Below are 15,234 nucleotides of genomic sequence, written 5' to 3'. Positions count from 1 at the left end.
TCCAGCTGCTGCCCGAGTCCTGGCGTGCAGCTCTCACTGTGGAGCAGCAGCAGTGGATCGGTCGGGTGCTGTTCACCAGGGACCAGTGGGGGAGGCCGAGCCTCATCACAGACTTGAATCTGTGGTGGAACCCCCCCCAATCCCGGCCGATCTACCACCAGCCTCCCTTCTTTGCATGTCGGCTGTTTCTCTGGATGCCACACCGGATCTGGCGTCTGCAGCTGACATGCCCCCAGCCTTCATGCACCGGGTCCATGGTGAAGGCTGGGCTGTACAGGACCATCCGGAGGGTCCTGGACATCGACGGCTGGTATCTCATGGCCACCGAGTACCTGGAGTGCCGTCGATGCAAGAAGAAGGTCGGAGGGTGGTCACAGGGCATCATCAGGCAGCTGGCCCCCACCTACAGCTGCCAGTTCCCAGCAGTACTTACGTACAAGTGAGAGGAATTGACAACATACCGTATATATATATATATATATATATATAAATGTGATGACGGAGCTGCATGTAATGCTTGTTTTGTGTTTCTGCAGGCTGTCCTGTGACCAGAGGGTGGTTACCCAGCTGAAGTCCCGCACTCTGGGCAACAGTGCCACTCAGCTGTGTAACACCCTGCGGGAGCAGCACTCGGACGCCTGGATGCGGAGAGCGATCCAGTACCTCGGCGTGTGCGAGCAGTTCCTGGCCTTGTGCAACGTGAGGGGGCAGTTTCCACCACCGCCCATCATGCCCACTCTGCCCTCACCCATCTGGCTGCTGACAGTGTACGGATACGATATACTGACGCGGCTGGATGAGTACAAGGCCAGGATCACGTCCACCTTCGGATCCATCCTAAAGATGGATTCCACCAAGAAGGTCAGTATAGTTTGGCACAATTTCATGTTTTTCTTACAGTTGCCGTGTGTTTATGCGGTCACATTTGAAATCTCTCTCTCTCTCTCTCTCTCTCTCTCTCTCTCTGTCCAGGTGACGAAGAAGCTCGCCGGTACCGCTTCCGACGCGGCCGCCTGGGTTACCAATGTTGGTAACGAGTACGGGCAGGTCCTCATCAGCGTCCTCATCAGCGTCCTCACCTGCTCCGAGGGCGCCGAGGGCCTGTCCAGTATGGCGGCCGGACTGATGAGGCGGTACCGACTCGCCGGGGTACCACCCCCCCAGCTGATCTACGTAGATCGGGACTGCTGCAAAAGAGACGGCGTGTCGAAGACAGCTGCCTTGTTTCAGGTCTGGCAATACTAGTACTGATAATCATAGTAGAATTATAGCAATATTATTTATCTTACACAAAACGACTATCGACCAAAGCCACGCTAGGTGTTGGTCAAGATAATTACAACATCGTAAAAAGAGAAATGGTACTCCAATAATCAGAGAGACTTTTGTTTCCTTTTCACAGGAGTGGGGACAGCTCGTGGTGAGACTGGACATCTGGCACCTGATGCGACGTTTCGCATCAGGTGTCACCACCGAGAGCCACGAGCTGTACCCCGCCTTCATGAGGCAGCTGTTGCTTTGCATCTTCGAGGTGGACTCTGGAGATGCCCGCCGTCTCATTGAAGCCAAGCAGTCCCAGCTGGAGGGGAAGCACGGGATGGTCGGCCTGACCGACGCCGAGGTGATCCGGAGGATCACCAGGGAGGAGTGGAGGCTCCACTGCCGTCGTCGGACGCGTGGAGCGGAAGAGACGGCACTCCTTATCCAGGACCTCCTCCAAACCTTCGGCGGTACGGCAGGACGCGACACCCTGGACATCCCGTTGCTCGACCCTCTCCGCATCCAGGACATCTGGAGTACGCAGAGGCCCCACCTCAGCTGCATCCAGGACCCACCTGGCGTGCAGCTGTACACGCAGACCGGCAGGCTGACAAAGGGCGGAGTCATCCTGCCGGTCTATCGCTGCGCGAGGGGCTCCACGTCTTTGGAGTCCTTCCACCTCCACCTCAACCGGTTCATCCCAGGTACAGCTTGTGATAAAGTCTATCATGAATTCACATTTCACGCAAATGTCAATTAATTTCTGATCCGATACCTGCTTCCTCAGGGACGCAGGCGAGTGCCAAGCACTTCCAGGCGTTCCTGGTCGATGGACTGGTGAAGTGGAATGAGGACCGCGCAGCGGCAGCTTCGGGCGAGGTGGAGCCTCTGCGCTCCTACAGTGGTCACCTCAAGCACGTCCTTAACCAGAAGAGCCAAAGGGTGCTTGGCTGTCAGCTGGTTAAGGACTTCACCAAGCCTGCCGAGTACACAGGTGGGTGATGTGAAACCTGTTCACTTTGTTCAGACATCATAACTGAGAGGAAAAGGAGCATTTTGCAAATCCTTTGCTTCCTGTCTTTTTGCCGCGTGACAGGGGAGCTCATCGGGGTGGAGTTCCTGTACAGGCAGACGGGCAAAGTGCTTGAGGACGTCAGCTTGGACCCCGACATTCCGGACGAGGCTGCTGCCATCCAGTCGCTGGAGGAGGTGGACGAGGGTATCGAGGAAGACGTGGAGGACACGACCGTCTTCCAGCCAGATATCCCCTCCACCAGCGCAGCAGCCCGGTCGGGTGATCCGGCTGACACACCCAGGTCTGAGCCATCCGGCCCGGCCACCCCTCACCAACCGGACCCTCCCGAGGCCCCTGAGGCTCCTGCTCAGCAGTCCTCCTCAGACTCTGAGGTCAGTTCACCAACACATTGCTACTACTGATAATGATAACAATAATTATATGTATTCAAGACTCCACAGCAGCACTTCTCTCCTCCTCCCTCCTTCTCTCCTCCTCCCTCCTTCCTTTTCTCCTCAGGAGGAGATGCAGGGTCCTGATGGCCAGCCAGGATACCAGCATGTCCTGAAGCTGGCCAAGGCCCTGCTGGAAGCCAGGAGCCTTCAGGGGTTTTCTGACAAGAGGGTGGACGACCTCATGGCCCTCTGGCAACGCCTGCCCGAGCCGGACAGGCGACGAGTCGTCTACCCTCCCTGACACCGGGAGAGGCAGCCGAAGGGGCGGTTCAAGGCAGCGAAGGGGAAGAACACCTCCTGTCCTGGAAAGGAGAGTCTCCAACGGTAAGACTGGCTTCAAATATTCGTGTTTCCTGTACTAAATATTTGCTGCCTATTAACCCTCACTGTCCTCTCCGTGACTCAGCTGTCTTCTCGGGCTGAACTCGGGCCCTGCAACATGGCCCAGCACCAGCCGCCTGGTGGAGGCCATTTGCAGCCAGCTCTGCTGTCTCCACCCCGCGGCCACGCGGTCCGGAGGGATCATGAGGACTCGGTGGTTCCTCATCCTAACGGACTACGTGGCCATTAGAGAGGCAGTGCTGGCCAGCCCGAGGCTGATGGCTCAGACTGAAATACAGCTCTTTGAGCTCAACCAGAGGACCCTGTCCCAGTGGTGAGTCTGACCTGCAGCTTGTTGGTGGTTTTGTAATCCGTACTGGGGTTTCTCTTTCCGTAAAAACATCTGCCTGGGTTTGTCTTACAGGTTCTCTCGGCTTGACACTGGCCACACTCGCATTGCAGGTGTGTCTTACTGTGCAGCTGCTGGCGGGAAAACTGTGGAGGAATGGCGGGAGGAGAGGAAAATACTAAAAAGGGACCCAGAGGGGGGGGAATGATGATCTTTTATCTTTATTTATTTTAAAATAAAACTCTGAAATGAACTTTGTGTGGAAACTTTATTTATTTCTTTATTATTTCATTACAGCACTTTACAGATACTAAACCGTACTCTTTGTAGTTTATCATCATCATTGACCAAAACCCCCTGTTTTAGAGTCATGTGTGTCAGGCAGTGCTGGCTGAGAGGGGAGCTCTTCCTCATCTCTGCCACAGCTGGGGATCGAACCGCCGACCTTCCGCTCTGCGGAGCAGGGCCCACTTTCCTCTTCTTGCTCCCCCTGATCTTTTATCTTTATTTATTTTAAAATAAAACTCTGAAATGAACTTTGTGTGGAAACTTTATTTATTTCTTTATTATTTCATTACAGCACTTTACAGATACTAAACCGTACTCTTTGTAGTTTATCATCATCATTGACCAAAACCCCCTGTTTTAGAGTCATGTGTGTCAGGCAGTGCTGGCTGAGAGGGGAGCTCTTCCTCATCTCTGCCACAGCTGGGGATCGAACCGCGGACCTTCCGCTCCGCGGAGCAGGGCCCACTTTCTTTATTTATTTTAAAATAAAACTCTGAAATGAACTTTGTGTGGAAACTTTATTTATTTCTTTATTATTTCATTACAGCACTTTACAGATACTAAACCGTACTCTTTGTAGTTTATCATCATCATTGACCAAAACCCCCTGTTTTAGAGTCATGTGTGTCAGGCAGTGCTGGCTGAGAGGGGAGCTCTTCCTCATCTCTGCCACAGCTGGGGATCGAACCGCGGACCTTCCGCTCCACGGAGCAGGGCCCACTTTCTTTATTTATTTTAAAATAAAACTCTGAAATGAACTTTGTGTGGAAACTTTATTTATTTCTTTATTATTTCATTACAGCACTTTACAGATACTAAACCGTACTCTTTGTAGTTTATCATCATCATTGACCAAAACCCCCTGTTTTAGAGTCACGTGTGTCAGGCAGTGCTGGCTGAGAGGGGAGCTCTTCCTCATCTCTGCCACAGCTGGGGATCGAACCGCGGACCTTCCGCTCCGCGGAGCAGGGCCCACTTTCTTTATTTATTTTAAAATAAAACTCTGAAATGAACTTTGTGTGGAAACTTTATTTATTTCTTTATTATTTCATTACAGCACTTTACAGATACTAAACCGTACTCTTTGTAGTTTATCATCATCATTGACCAAAACCCCCTGTTTTAGAGTCATGTGTGTCAGGCAGTGCTGGCTGAGAGGGGAGCTCTTCCTCATCTCTGCCACAGCTGGGGATCGGACCGCCGACCTTCCGCTCCGCGGAGCAGGGCCCACTTTCCTCTTCTTGCTCCCCCTGATCTTTTATCTTTATTTATTTTAAAATAAAACTCTGAAATGAACTTTGTGTGGAAACTTTATTTATTTCTTTATTATTTCATTATAGCACTTTACAGATACTAAACCGTACTCTTTGTAGTTTATCATCATCATTGACCAAAACCCCCTGTTTTAGAGTCATGTGTGTCAGGCAGTGCTGGCTGAGAGGGGAGCTCTTCCTCATCTCTGCCACAGCTGGGGATCGAACCGCCGACCTTCCGCTCCGCGGAGCAGGGCCCACTTTCCTCTTCTTGCTCCCCTGCTTTCACAGAGAACAATGGGCTAATGCTAATCTTCTCTGTATCGTACCAATTTTATTATATGTGCTATCGGAGTAACACAATATTGCCTTGCATCTGGGGGGTATTCCCAGGTCTCTGAGCAAGGTCAACTTTGTATTATGGGAGCAGAACACATAGAGCTCAAAGGGAGCAAAACACTGGGTTTAAATGGGCCGAAAACTGCAGACAGAAGCTGCGCTAGGATGGTTCGTGGCTCTCGCCTTTGGCTTCTTTGTCATTGAGTCCAAAAAAGACCCCTGCTGCTGTGCTGCACTTTGTGCCCCCGATTGGAACCTATGTCTATTTCAAGCCTTATCTGTCTTTAAGGCTTAGGGTTAAATGTGTTTGATGGGCTGCTTTGGCCGGCTCAGAGGCAGGAACCGCCACGCCGTGTCCTTTGTCATTGCAAGACTGCCCTGTCTCTGACCCGTCCAACTCATACTTACCTGGCAGGGGAGATACCATGATCACCAAGGTGGTGGTTCTCCTTTGGCATTGTTGCTGTCGTGCGGTGTAAGGGGCGCAACAAAGTATCCATGGTAACCCAAGACCAGTGGGTTCACCATGGCGTCAAACCAGACCAATCGCCGGAACGCTGTTCGTTTTGACCTTCTGGAAGATCTACAGATGGACCGCTTGCAGTTCAGCCGACACATCCTGCAGAAAGAGCTTGATTTTTCATCAGACCATCTAGAATACATCTTTGCTTACCCTGGGAAAAAGATATTTGAGGTCATCTTTACAACCAGCCAACACTTCCAAAACTGCCTGGAGAGATTCGAAAAGAAGAAAACGTCAGCATCAGGCTTTGATAAGATCAGCATGACACCACTTGCCGAAAGGGACCTGAAAACGGTTTATGTGATGATATTTTCAGAAAAAGTCAGGAACCAGGATGTCTGGACTTGGATGACAAGACACTGCGAAGTACAAAATGCAATAGAGGTGATGGACATTGATGGAATAAAAACCGGGTCTAGATGTTTCCAGGTCCGTCTCCAACGACAGGATGGGGTGCTGAGACACATTCCCAACACCATACAGTTGGGAGCCTTCAGGGGTTCTGTCTTCTACTATGGGCAGCCAAAAGAATGCAGGAAGTGTGGCAGTCTAGACCACCTTGCAGCAGACTGTAACCGGAATATCTGCAGGATCTGCAAAGCAACAGACCACTCTTCAGCAAATTGCCCAACCCCTGTCAAGTGCAACCTCTGCTCCTCCGAAAACCACCGCTTCAAAGACTGCCCGCATGCTTACTCCAACCGGGTGAAACTTTCACTTTTTGAAACCCCTGAAGCCAGAGAGGAAGAACACGCAAATGAGGAACCAGAAATCAGTCAGCCTTCCCGCTCAGAAACCAACAAAGAACCAACAAATAATGTCTCTCAGCAGCCAATACAAGAACCCATTCAGGACCAAGAGAAGGAGACAGCAGGAGGTGAATCGCTCATCGACTGGAGCGCCGACACAGTGGAGGACATCATAGGCACGACCTACATCCCCCTCCCTATGGCCGACGCTACAGTCCAGAAGGCAGTTCCACTGCCCAACCATGACCCAGGTACCAGAAACGGGAGGAACCCTGGGACCCTTCAAGACGCCGAGAATACATTAGATTCCATAATGGCAAAGCTCATCACTCCCCAACCCCAGGGGAAGCAAGTACTCAGGGAGGACCCCCCTGAAAAAGCACAGGCAAGTGTCCCTTTAGTCCTACCTATCGCCATCATCCAGATAAAAGACGCAGGGGATTCGCCATCACGGAAACGCCCCCAGGAGTCATCACAGTCAGGTGAACCCTCCCCCTCCTATGGGGACTCCCCCTCCCCAACCTCAAATCCCTTACTGGAGCCTGAGGATGTAGTTGCCGCCCCTTCGGCTACATCTATAAAGGATATATATCTGAAAAAAGAAAAGGCTATGAAATCCAAGAAAAAGAGATCAAAGAAGACAAATGGTGACAAATGGTGACACTTTGAAAACCATGCCGAACTTTCTGTATAAAATTAACCGCCTTTATGAAATGCCAAATGTCCACACAGCTAGTTGTAAAGGTTTAGCCTCAAAATGGTCCATGACTACATTCTCACGGACAGAGTAAAGTTTAAGGTGGCCGAAAGTAAAATCAGGTGGAAAATTGAGGAACTGATGGATGCACTTTCAATGATTTGTTGTTGGGAAAAATGAAGATTTTGATGCACTTTAACTGAATTGGTGTTGGGACAAGAACCAAATATATTGATGCACTTTAACTGAATTGTTGTTGGGAAAGAAAAAGATAAATACCTGCAGATATTGATGCATTTTTAACTGAACTGTTGTTGAAAAAGACAAAATATTTGAATGCATTTTAAATGAATTGTTGGAAAAAAGAAGAAAACATATGTTTTGTTGTAATAGGAGTATAATTGTATTTTTTTTAAAACAGAAAACATGCAAGTTTATCTTTTGTAATTTATGTGCCTTAAAACAATAAAGCGTCTAAAAATTGAAATTGAATTGGTTCACCCAGGGCGAGGCTCGGCCATTGCACCCCGGCTATGCTGACCGCTGCGAATTCCCCAAATGTGGGAATCTCGACTGCATAATTTGTGGTAGTGGGGGACTGCGTTCGCGCTCTCCCCTCATTATAGTGTTGAAGAAAAGGTCAAAGACAACCTGGCTACAGCTTGCATGTGTGGCAGCTTCTTTGCTCCAGGAGAGACTTTCTGGTGCCAATGTCCTCCCAAGAACGTGTCCTTCCTTTGGGCTCGAAATATCTCTGTCCCTTGCAGTGAGCCTCTCAGCGTGCCACGCTCCAGAGCCAAGCAAGTTCAATATTGTCATATTTAGCGTCTTTGGCATTGAGTCCAAAAAAGATCCGCTGCTGATGTGCTGAAGTTTCTGCCCTCAATTGAAACCATCTGTTTTGGTTTCGAGATGCGTCTTTGTTTGTTTTTCCACAAGGCAGGAGATGGGTGCACCGTTCCCGGAGGCGCTGCAATACCGGGTCGATGCGTGGAGTGAACGGGGCAAGCCCCTCTTTCAGCTCCCAGTGCTAAAAATCCATTTAATATATAGTCCCCGTATAGGGGACGTATCAGATATTAAACTGATAAGAACAGATTTTTTTTTTTTTTTTTTTTATTATAACAAATCTTCAATTTACTTCATTCATATACACAGTTTACAAACAATTGACATTAAATACAACACATATAACACTTTTACTTTCCATACATGCAAATACAGTTAGGTGATCTGGTCTTCACCCCACCAGCCCTAAACCTCCCTTCCATCTTTCCAAAGCGGCGTGTTGTCCCCATTTCAGCACGATGCATAGGGGTCGTCACTGTCCATCTGGTCGGCCCATAACACGGGAAGCATACTTGAAAAGGTGGAGGGACACACCGCGCCTCCTTGTGTGTCATCCCCCAAGGGAGGCGGTTGCAGCAGTGGTTCAGCAGTTAGCTCCCGGACCAGTGGCAACCCTGATGGGAGCACAGTCCCTACAACCCCTGGGTCCTCCTCCTTGGTCCCTCCACCCAAACCATGGCCTTCGTCCACTTTGACCCTCCCCTGGTCACTGTCCTTCACTGGTCCCTCCCTCTTCTGCAGCCCATCTCCTTCACCCACCGCCGCTACCACCTCTTTGGCCTGCACCTTCCTCCTCGTTCCCTCAGTCTTTGACCTTTTGTTGTCTCCGATCTGCGAGCAGTCCCCATTGTCTGCTGAAGCCTCTGTTCCGAAAGCCTCCGCTATTTTACGTGCCCCTGTCTTGACACCCACCTCGGCTGCTACAGTTGAGTCTGTATTCCCCACAGGGCCTTTGTCCACACTGTCAGCCCCCGAGCCGCCTCCTGGTCCCTGTTCCACTGTCACGGTCCCCCCCGTGCTCTCTGAAAACATAGCCTTCTGGCACTGAATAAGCCCTTCCAGAAGGTCCTCGAACTCCGTTTCCTTCCGGTTTTTGGCCCCGGCTACCTCCGCAAACGTCCTCCTGCGCTCGGGACAGCTTCGGTATAGATGGTCGATCCCACCACAGCCATGGCAGGCCTTTGGCACTGTACAGTCTTTGGCCTCATGTCCTCTTTGGCCACAAAACCGGCAGCTGGCGCCGCTGCACCCTCCATCCACATGGCCTGATTGTCTGCATCGCCTGCAGAAAGCTGGCTGGCGCGGGTAGAATAGGTACCCTCGATCTGCTCCAAGGCTGAAGGAGGCAGGCGGGTGCTTGAGGCCGCCAAAACTCTCTGGATCAGATTTAAGAAGCACCTGGAACTGCCTTCGACCTGTCCAGATCCCCATGGTGTCCTTGACATGCCTTGCTGCAGTTAACACTTCCCCATACAGCCTCAAAAAATCAGCCAGCGCTTTGTCAGTCACAAAGGGATTAAACGTGTGGACCGTGATTGTCCTGAAATTTGGTCTGTCCAAATTTAAAACCTTGTAGCAGGCTAGTGGCTTTAGCATAGCAGCAGCAACACAGTCCTTAGCAACTTTTGTGTATACTTGCTCGTCCTTTAGGGTGACGTCAAAAGCCTTCTCCTGCTGGTTCCATTGTAGGCAGTAGATGGCATCGACCTTCAGATTTAGCTGCTCCATGATGACTTTCCTGCAGAACCATGTCCTCGACACGACATCTTCCGCCACATCAACTGCCTGAAAACGCAGTGTGAATCTCAGCCCGAATCTTGGGATCGGCTGACCATCATCGGCCCTCCCGGCCATCGCTCCTTTCTCCTCGCGATTCGAAATGTCCTTCCTGGAAAAAATGATAAGAACTGATACTACACTTGATCTTAGCCAAAAGGCCGAGAAGCGATGACCCTTAAAGTTTGCTGCGGGAGACGGACTCGTTGCGCAGTCGCCGCAGGTCTTGGTGCGGCTCTTTTGACCTGGCGTAACAGAGGCGCTGGGTAGCTTGGATCGCCCAGGTGCTAATGACTGCTCTTGTCTTTCACAAACTCAGAATGCTCAGCCAAATGGCCAAGCCTACCAAAAATAGGTTGAACTCGTAGGTGTTCCTCTCCACGGAAGTCTTTAGTAAAAGGCGAAAGACTTATACGCTTTGAAGAGAAACCAGAGTTATTGTGGAGGCCGTCCTCGAGAACAGACACCACCATAGTTGTCCCAGTCCAAGCCCTCGCGGTAGCCCTCACTTGGCTCTAGAAGCGTGGTTGCTTGAAAAACAGTCTTTGTTGGCTGAACTTTTCGCCTCAACTGCCCTATGGTGGCTTTATAATTCAGCATTGGTGGTTCAGTGGTAGAATTCTCACCTGCCACGTGGGCGACCCGGGTCCGATTCCCGGCCAATGCAATAGACAGTTCTTTGTTGTCTGAAAATAAAGTATAATGCCTCCACCACTTGGACTCTGCTACAGCAAACACACAGGTCTTTGGAGTGTACAAGTAAAGAGGGATGTTCTCCGTGCCGACTCCCATTGATTTGAGAACTCAGTGAGATGCTCGACATCAAATCACTGTAAGGGACGACCGGTGGAATGTATCCCTTCTTAAATGACTTGGAGCATATAGAATATCTGTTGAACAATCCACCTTGTTGACCGTGCTGTTGACCTCGCCAGCGTAGTGGTAGTTACGATGTCTTGTGAATGTGGGCAGATGAGTGGTATAATCTTTGTAAGCCAAGAGGAAAACTAGGTTCCCATTCTCTGCAAATGCAACATAGCTTCACTGTTGTTTGGAATATGTACTAGCACACAATTAGAGAGTTTTACTATTGGGTGACTATTGGCATCGAGTCCAAAAAAGACCCCTGCTGCTGTGCTGCAGTTTGTGGCCCCGATTGGACAAAAACACAAAATACTGTATAAAACAAGAGAAGCAACCTCACTTTTACTCAACTGTTAGTTCTGAGTACTTCTTCCACCTCTGCTTGATAGGAATCGGGATTTAAGTTGTAAAAATCATTACAAATTGGCAATGAGGAACGCTTCACGAATTTGCGTGTCATCCTTGCGCAGGGGCCATGCTAATCTTCTCTGTATCGTACCAATTTTATTATATGTGCTATCGAAGTAACACAATATTGCCTTGCATCTGGGGGGTATTCCCAGGTCTCTGAGCAAGGTCAACTTTGTATTATGGTAGCAGAACACATAGAGCTCAAAGGGAGCAAAACACTGGGTTTAAATGGGCCGAAAACTGCAGACAGAAGCTGCGCTAGCATGGTTCGTGGCTCTCGCCTTTGGCTTCTTTGTCATTGAGTCCAAAAAAGACCCCTGCTGCTGTGCTGCACTTTGTGCCCCCGATTGGAACCTATGTCTATTTCAAGCCTTATCTGTCTTTAAGGCTTAGGGTTAAATGTGTTTGATGGGCTGCTTTGGCCGGCTCAGAGGCAGGAACCGCCACGCCGTGTCCTTTGTCATTGCAAGACTGCCCTGTCTCTGACCCGTCCATCTCATACTTACCTGGCAGGGGAGATACCATGATCACCAAGGTGGTTCACCCAGGGCGAACCACCCGAGACAGCTTCTGTCTGCAGTTTTCGGCCCATTTAAACCCAGTGTTTTGCTCCCTTTGAGCTCTATGTGTTCTGCTACCATAATACAAAGTTGACCTTGCTCAGAAACCTGGGAATACCCCCCAGATGCAGGACAATATTGTGTTATTTCGATAGCACATATAATACGCAAATTCGTGAAGTGTTCCTCATTTCCAATTTGTAATGATTTTTCCAACATAAGTCCCGATTCCTATCAAGCAGAGATGGAAGAAGTACTCAGAACTTCCAATTTAGTAAAAGTGAGCAGAAGGGGTCTTTTTTGGACTCAATGCCTATAGTCACCCAATAGTAAACCTCTCTAATTGTGTGCTAGTACAGATTCCAAACAACACTGAAGCCATGTTGCGTTTGCGGAGAATGGGAACCTAGTTTTCCTCTTGGCTTACAAAGATTCTACCACTCATCTGCCCACATTCAAAAGACATCGTAACTACCACTACGCTGGCGAGGTCAACAGCACGGTCAACAAGGTGGATTGTTCAACAGATATTCTATATGCTCCAAGTCATTGAAGAAGGGATACAGTCCACCGGTCATCCCTTACAGTGATTTGATGTCGAGCATCTCACTGAGTTCTCAAATCAATGGGAGTCGGCACGGAGAACATCCCTCTTTACTTGTAGACTCCAAAGACCTGTGTGTTTGTTTTAGCAGAGTCCAAGTGGTGCATTATACTTTATTTTCAGACAACACAGAACTGTCTATTGCATTGGCCGGGAATCGGACCCGGGTCTCCCACGTGGCAGGTGAGAATTCTTCCACTGAACCACCAATGCTGAATTATAAAGCCACCATAGGGCAGTTGAGGCGAAAAGTTCAGCCAACAAAGACTGTTTTTCAAGCAACCACGCTTCTATAGCCAAGTGAGGGCCACCGCGAGGGCTTGGACTGGGACAACTATGGTGGTGTCTGTTCTCGAGGACGGCCTCCACAATAACTCTGGTTTCTCTTCAAAGCGTAAAAGTCTTTCACCTTTTACTAAAGACTTCCGTGGAGAGGAACACCTACGAGTTCAACCTATTTTTGGTAGGCTTGGCCATTTGGCTGAGCATGCTGAGTTTGTGAAAGACAAGAGCAGTCATTAGCACCTGGGCGATCCAAGCTACCCCCAGCGCCTCTGTTACGCCAGGTCAAAAGAGCCGCACCAAGACCTGCGGCAAACGTGTAGCGTCATCGCTTCTCGGCCTTTTGGCTAAGATCAAGTGTAGTATCTGTTCTTATCAGTTTAATATCTGATACGTCCCCTATACGGGGACTATATATTAAATGGATTTTTAGCACTGGGAGCTGAAAGAGGGGCTTGCCCCGTTCACTCCACGCATCGACCCGGTATTGCAGCGCCTCCGGGAACGGTGCACCCATCTCCTGCCTTGTGGAAAAACAAACAAAGACTCATCTCGAAACCAAAACAGATGGTTTCAATTGAGGGCAGAAACTGCAGCGGATTTTTTTTGGACTCAATGCCAAAGACGCTAAAGATGACAAAGTGAACTTGCTTGGCTCTGGAGCGTGGCACGCTGAGTGAGGCTCACTGCAAGGGACAGAGATATTTCGAGCCCAAAGGAAGGACACGCTCTTGGGAGGACATTGGCACCAGAAAGTCTCTCCTGGAGCAAAGAAGCCGCCACACATGCAAGCTGTAGCCAGGTTGTCTTTGACCTTTTCTTCAACATTATAATCAGGGGAGAGCGCGAACGCAGTCCCCCACTACCACAAATTATGCAGTCGAGATTCCCACATTTGGGGAATTCGCAGCGGTCAGCATAGCCGGGGTGCAATGGCCGAGCCTCGCCCTGGGTGAACCAATTCAATTTTTAGACGCTTTATTGGTATTAAGGCACATCATTTACAGAGGACAAACGTGCAGGTACATTTTCCTGTTTTAAACAACAATTCATTTTAAAATGCATTCAAATATTTTGTCTTTTCCAACTACAATTCATTTTTAAATGCATCAATATCTGCAGGTATTTATCTTTTTCTTTCCCAACAACAATTCAGTTAAAGTGCATCAATATCTTTAGTTCTTGTCCCAACAACAATTCATTTTAAAGTGCATCACAATCTTCAGTTTTCCCAACAACAAATCAAGTGCATCCATCAGTTCATCAATTTTCCACCTGCTTTTAATTTCGGCCACCTTAAACTGTCCCTGAGAATGTAGTCATGGACCATTGTGTGGCTAACCTTTACCACTGACTGTGAGGACATTTGGAATTTCTTAAAGGCGGTTAATGGTATACAGAAAGTTCGGCATGGTTTTTAAAGTGTCACCATTGGGGCGTCTTCTTTGATCTCTTTTTGTGGCAGTCCCCCACTACCACTACCACAAATTATGCAGTCGAGATTCCCACATTTGGGGAATTCGCAGAGCTCGGGTCTACGGGAGTGCAAAGTCCACAGTCACTGTAGACAGTTACGCCTTCTGATTTGACAAAAGTCTACAGTCATTTCCATCCGATTGGAAGTCCACGGTCGTACTGTCCAATGGAGTTTGGAGGCGGGACTCTGACTGTAGACTTTTGGCAAATCAGAAGGCTTGACTGTCTACAGTCACTGTACTCGCATGTGATTGGAAGTCTACAGTCGATAAAGTGTTTTGAGTGGGCGGGTTCCCCACATGATATGATATTCAAATCCCGAGTTAAGAGTTACGAGCAAGCGGCAAACTCTGGGGAAGAGCCGTGAAGCCAATACCGAAGTGTCACACACTGCAGTTCATATATTGGCCGATAGGCGATGGCTGCAGAAAGGAGCAATTTCCATAGACCCCCACGTTAAAATGCCCAACTTTACAGCAGAAAAAAACATGTTTCTCTCCCTGGCTCCATACATTTTATTATCGATATAGTTAGATTCCACCTTCATGATTGTGGATCTGAGAGTGAATTGTTTTCTAACGCGACCCTTTTATTTATATTAGGTCTTAAAGTGTGTGCATACATTAGGGCGTGGTCACATTGAGTGACGGCTCTGTCAAGTGCCTGCCGCTGTTAGCTTCTTGTCTCTCTGCTAGCTGCTCCGTGAAGCTATCTACAGGGACTCTGCCTGCTCAGCTCATCCAGGAAACACAACTTGTAGCCGGCCGTGGCTGTTTGTTCTTCATGCTTATATATCGGACTATTGTGACTCGCTCTGCCGTTAAAACAGACGGTGCATGAATGCGGTAAGTACAATTCGAGTGCTTTATTTATGTGTTAATGATTTTAATCAGCTACGTAATGAATGGTAAGGCTTGGGTTAGCATGTAAGCTAGTGGTAGCTACATCGGTGCTAACGATTGTAATCGTACCCTCCAAGTTAAAATCATAGACTGTATATATAAAGGTTCAAACGAAATAGACAAGTGTTAAGTGGGATAATACTGTTGAACAAACGGCTTCTGTTTTGAGGTTGATAAAATAAGGTTACATCCTTGTAACTTAGAGATATTTTATTATGTAGGAGGAACTGTATGCATCGCTAAGGTTAATTTAAATTGGCT

General features: G+C 48.8%; 7 non-coding genes and 3 pseudogenes across 7 annotated transcripts; 4 read left to right on the top strand and 6 right to left on the bottom strand.

Moving 5' to 3' along the window:
• The first annotated feature begins 7,727 nt into the window (after positions 1-7,727).
• LOC117444573 (U1 spliceosomal RNA) lies at positions 7,728-7,868 on the top strand (annotated as a pseudogene).
• A 326-nt stretch (positions 7,869-8,194) lies between these two features.
• LOC117444576 (U2 spliceosomal RNA) lies at positions 8,195-8,379 on the bottom strand. The gene has a single exon (XR_004551812.1). It is a non-coding gene; the product is annotated as a U2 spliceosomal RNA (small nuclear RNA).
• Positions 8,380-9,815: 1,436 nt separating this feature from the next.
• On the bottom strand, positions 9,816-10,047 carry LOC117444580 (U2 spliceosomal RNA; annotated as a pseudogene).
• A 148-nt stretch (positions 10,048-10,195) lies between these two features.
• LOC117444582 (U5 spliceosomal RNA) lies at positions 10,196-10,312 on the bottom strand. The gene has a single exon (XR_004551816.1). It is a non-coding gene; the product is annotated as a U5 spliceosomal RNA (small nuclear RNA).
• A 158-nt stretch (positions 10,313-10,470) lies between these two features.
• Positions 10,471-10,541, top strand: trnag-gcc (transfer RNA glycine (anticodon GCC)). The gene has a single exon. It is a non-coding gene; the product is annotated as a tRNA-Gly (tRNA).
• A 622-nt stretch (positions 10,542-11,163) lies between these two features.
• LOC117444589 (U6 spliceosomal RNA) lies at positions 11,164-11,269 on the bottom strand. The gene has a single exon (XR_004551821.1). It is a non-coding gene; the product is annotated as a U6 spliceosomal RNA (small nuclear RNA).
• A 1,186-nt stretch (positions 11,270-12,455) lies between these two features.
• On the bottom strand, positions 12,456-12,526 carry trnag-gcc (transfer RNA glycine (anticodon GCC)). Its single transcript has one exon. It is a non-coding gene; the product is annotated as a tRNA-Gly (tRNA).
• Positions 12,527-12,684: 158 nt separating this feature from the next.
• LOC117444584 (U5 spliceosomal RNA) lies at positions 12,685-12,801 on the top strand. The gene has a single exon (XR_004551818.1). It is a non-coding gene; the product is annotated as a U5 spliceosomal RNA (small nuclear RNA).
• A 121-nt stretch (positions 12,802-12,922) lies between these two features.
• LOC117444575 (U2 spliceosomal RNA) lies at positions 12,923-13,113 on the top strand. The gene has a single exon (XR_004551811.1). It is a non-coding gene; the product is annotated as a U2 spliceosomal RNA (small nuclear RNA).
• Positions 13,114-13,429: 316 nt separating this feature from the next.
• On the bottom strand, positions 13,430-13,564 carry LOC117444586 (U1 spliceosomal RNA; annotated as a pseudogene).
• Positions 13,565-15,234: the final 1,670 nt, after the last annotated feature.

Source organism: Pseudochaenichthys georgianus, unplaced genomic scaffold (assembly GCF_902827115.2).
Source record: "Pseudochaenichthys georgianus unplaced genomic scaffold, fPseGeo1.2 scaffold_844_arrow_ctg1, whole genome shotgun sequence".
NCBI lineage: Eukaryota > Metazoa > Chordata > Actinopteri > Perciformes > Channichthyidae > Pseudochaenichthys > Pseudochaenichthys georgianus.
Note: the sequence above shows the minus strand (reverse complement) of the source record. Positions and strands in the feature narration are given on the sequence as shown.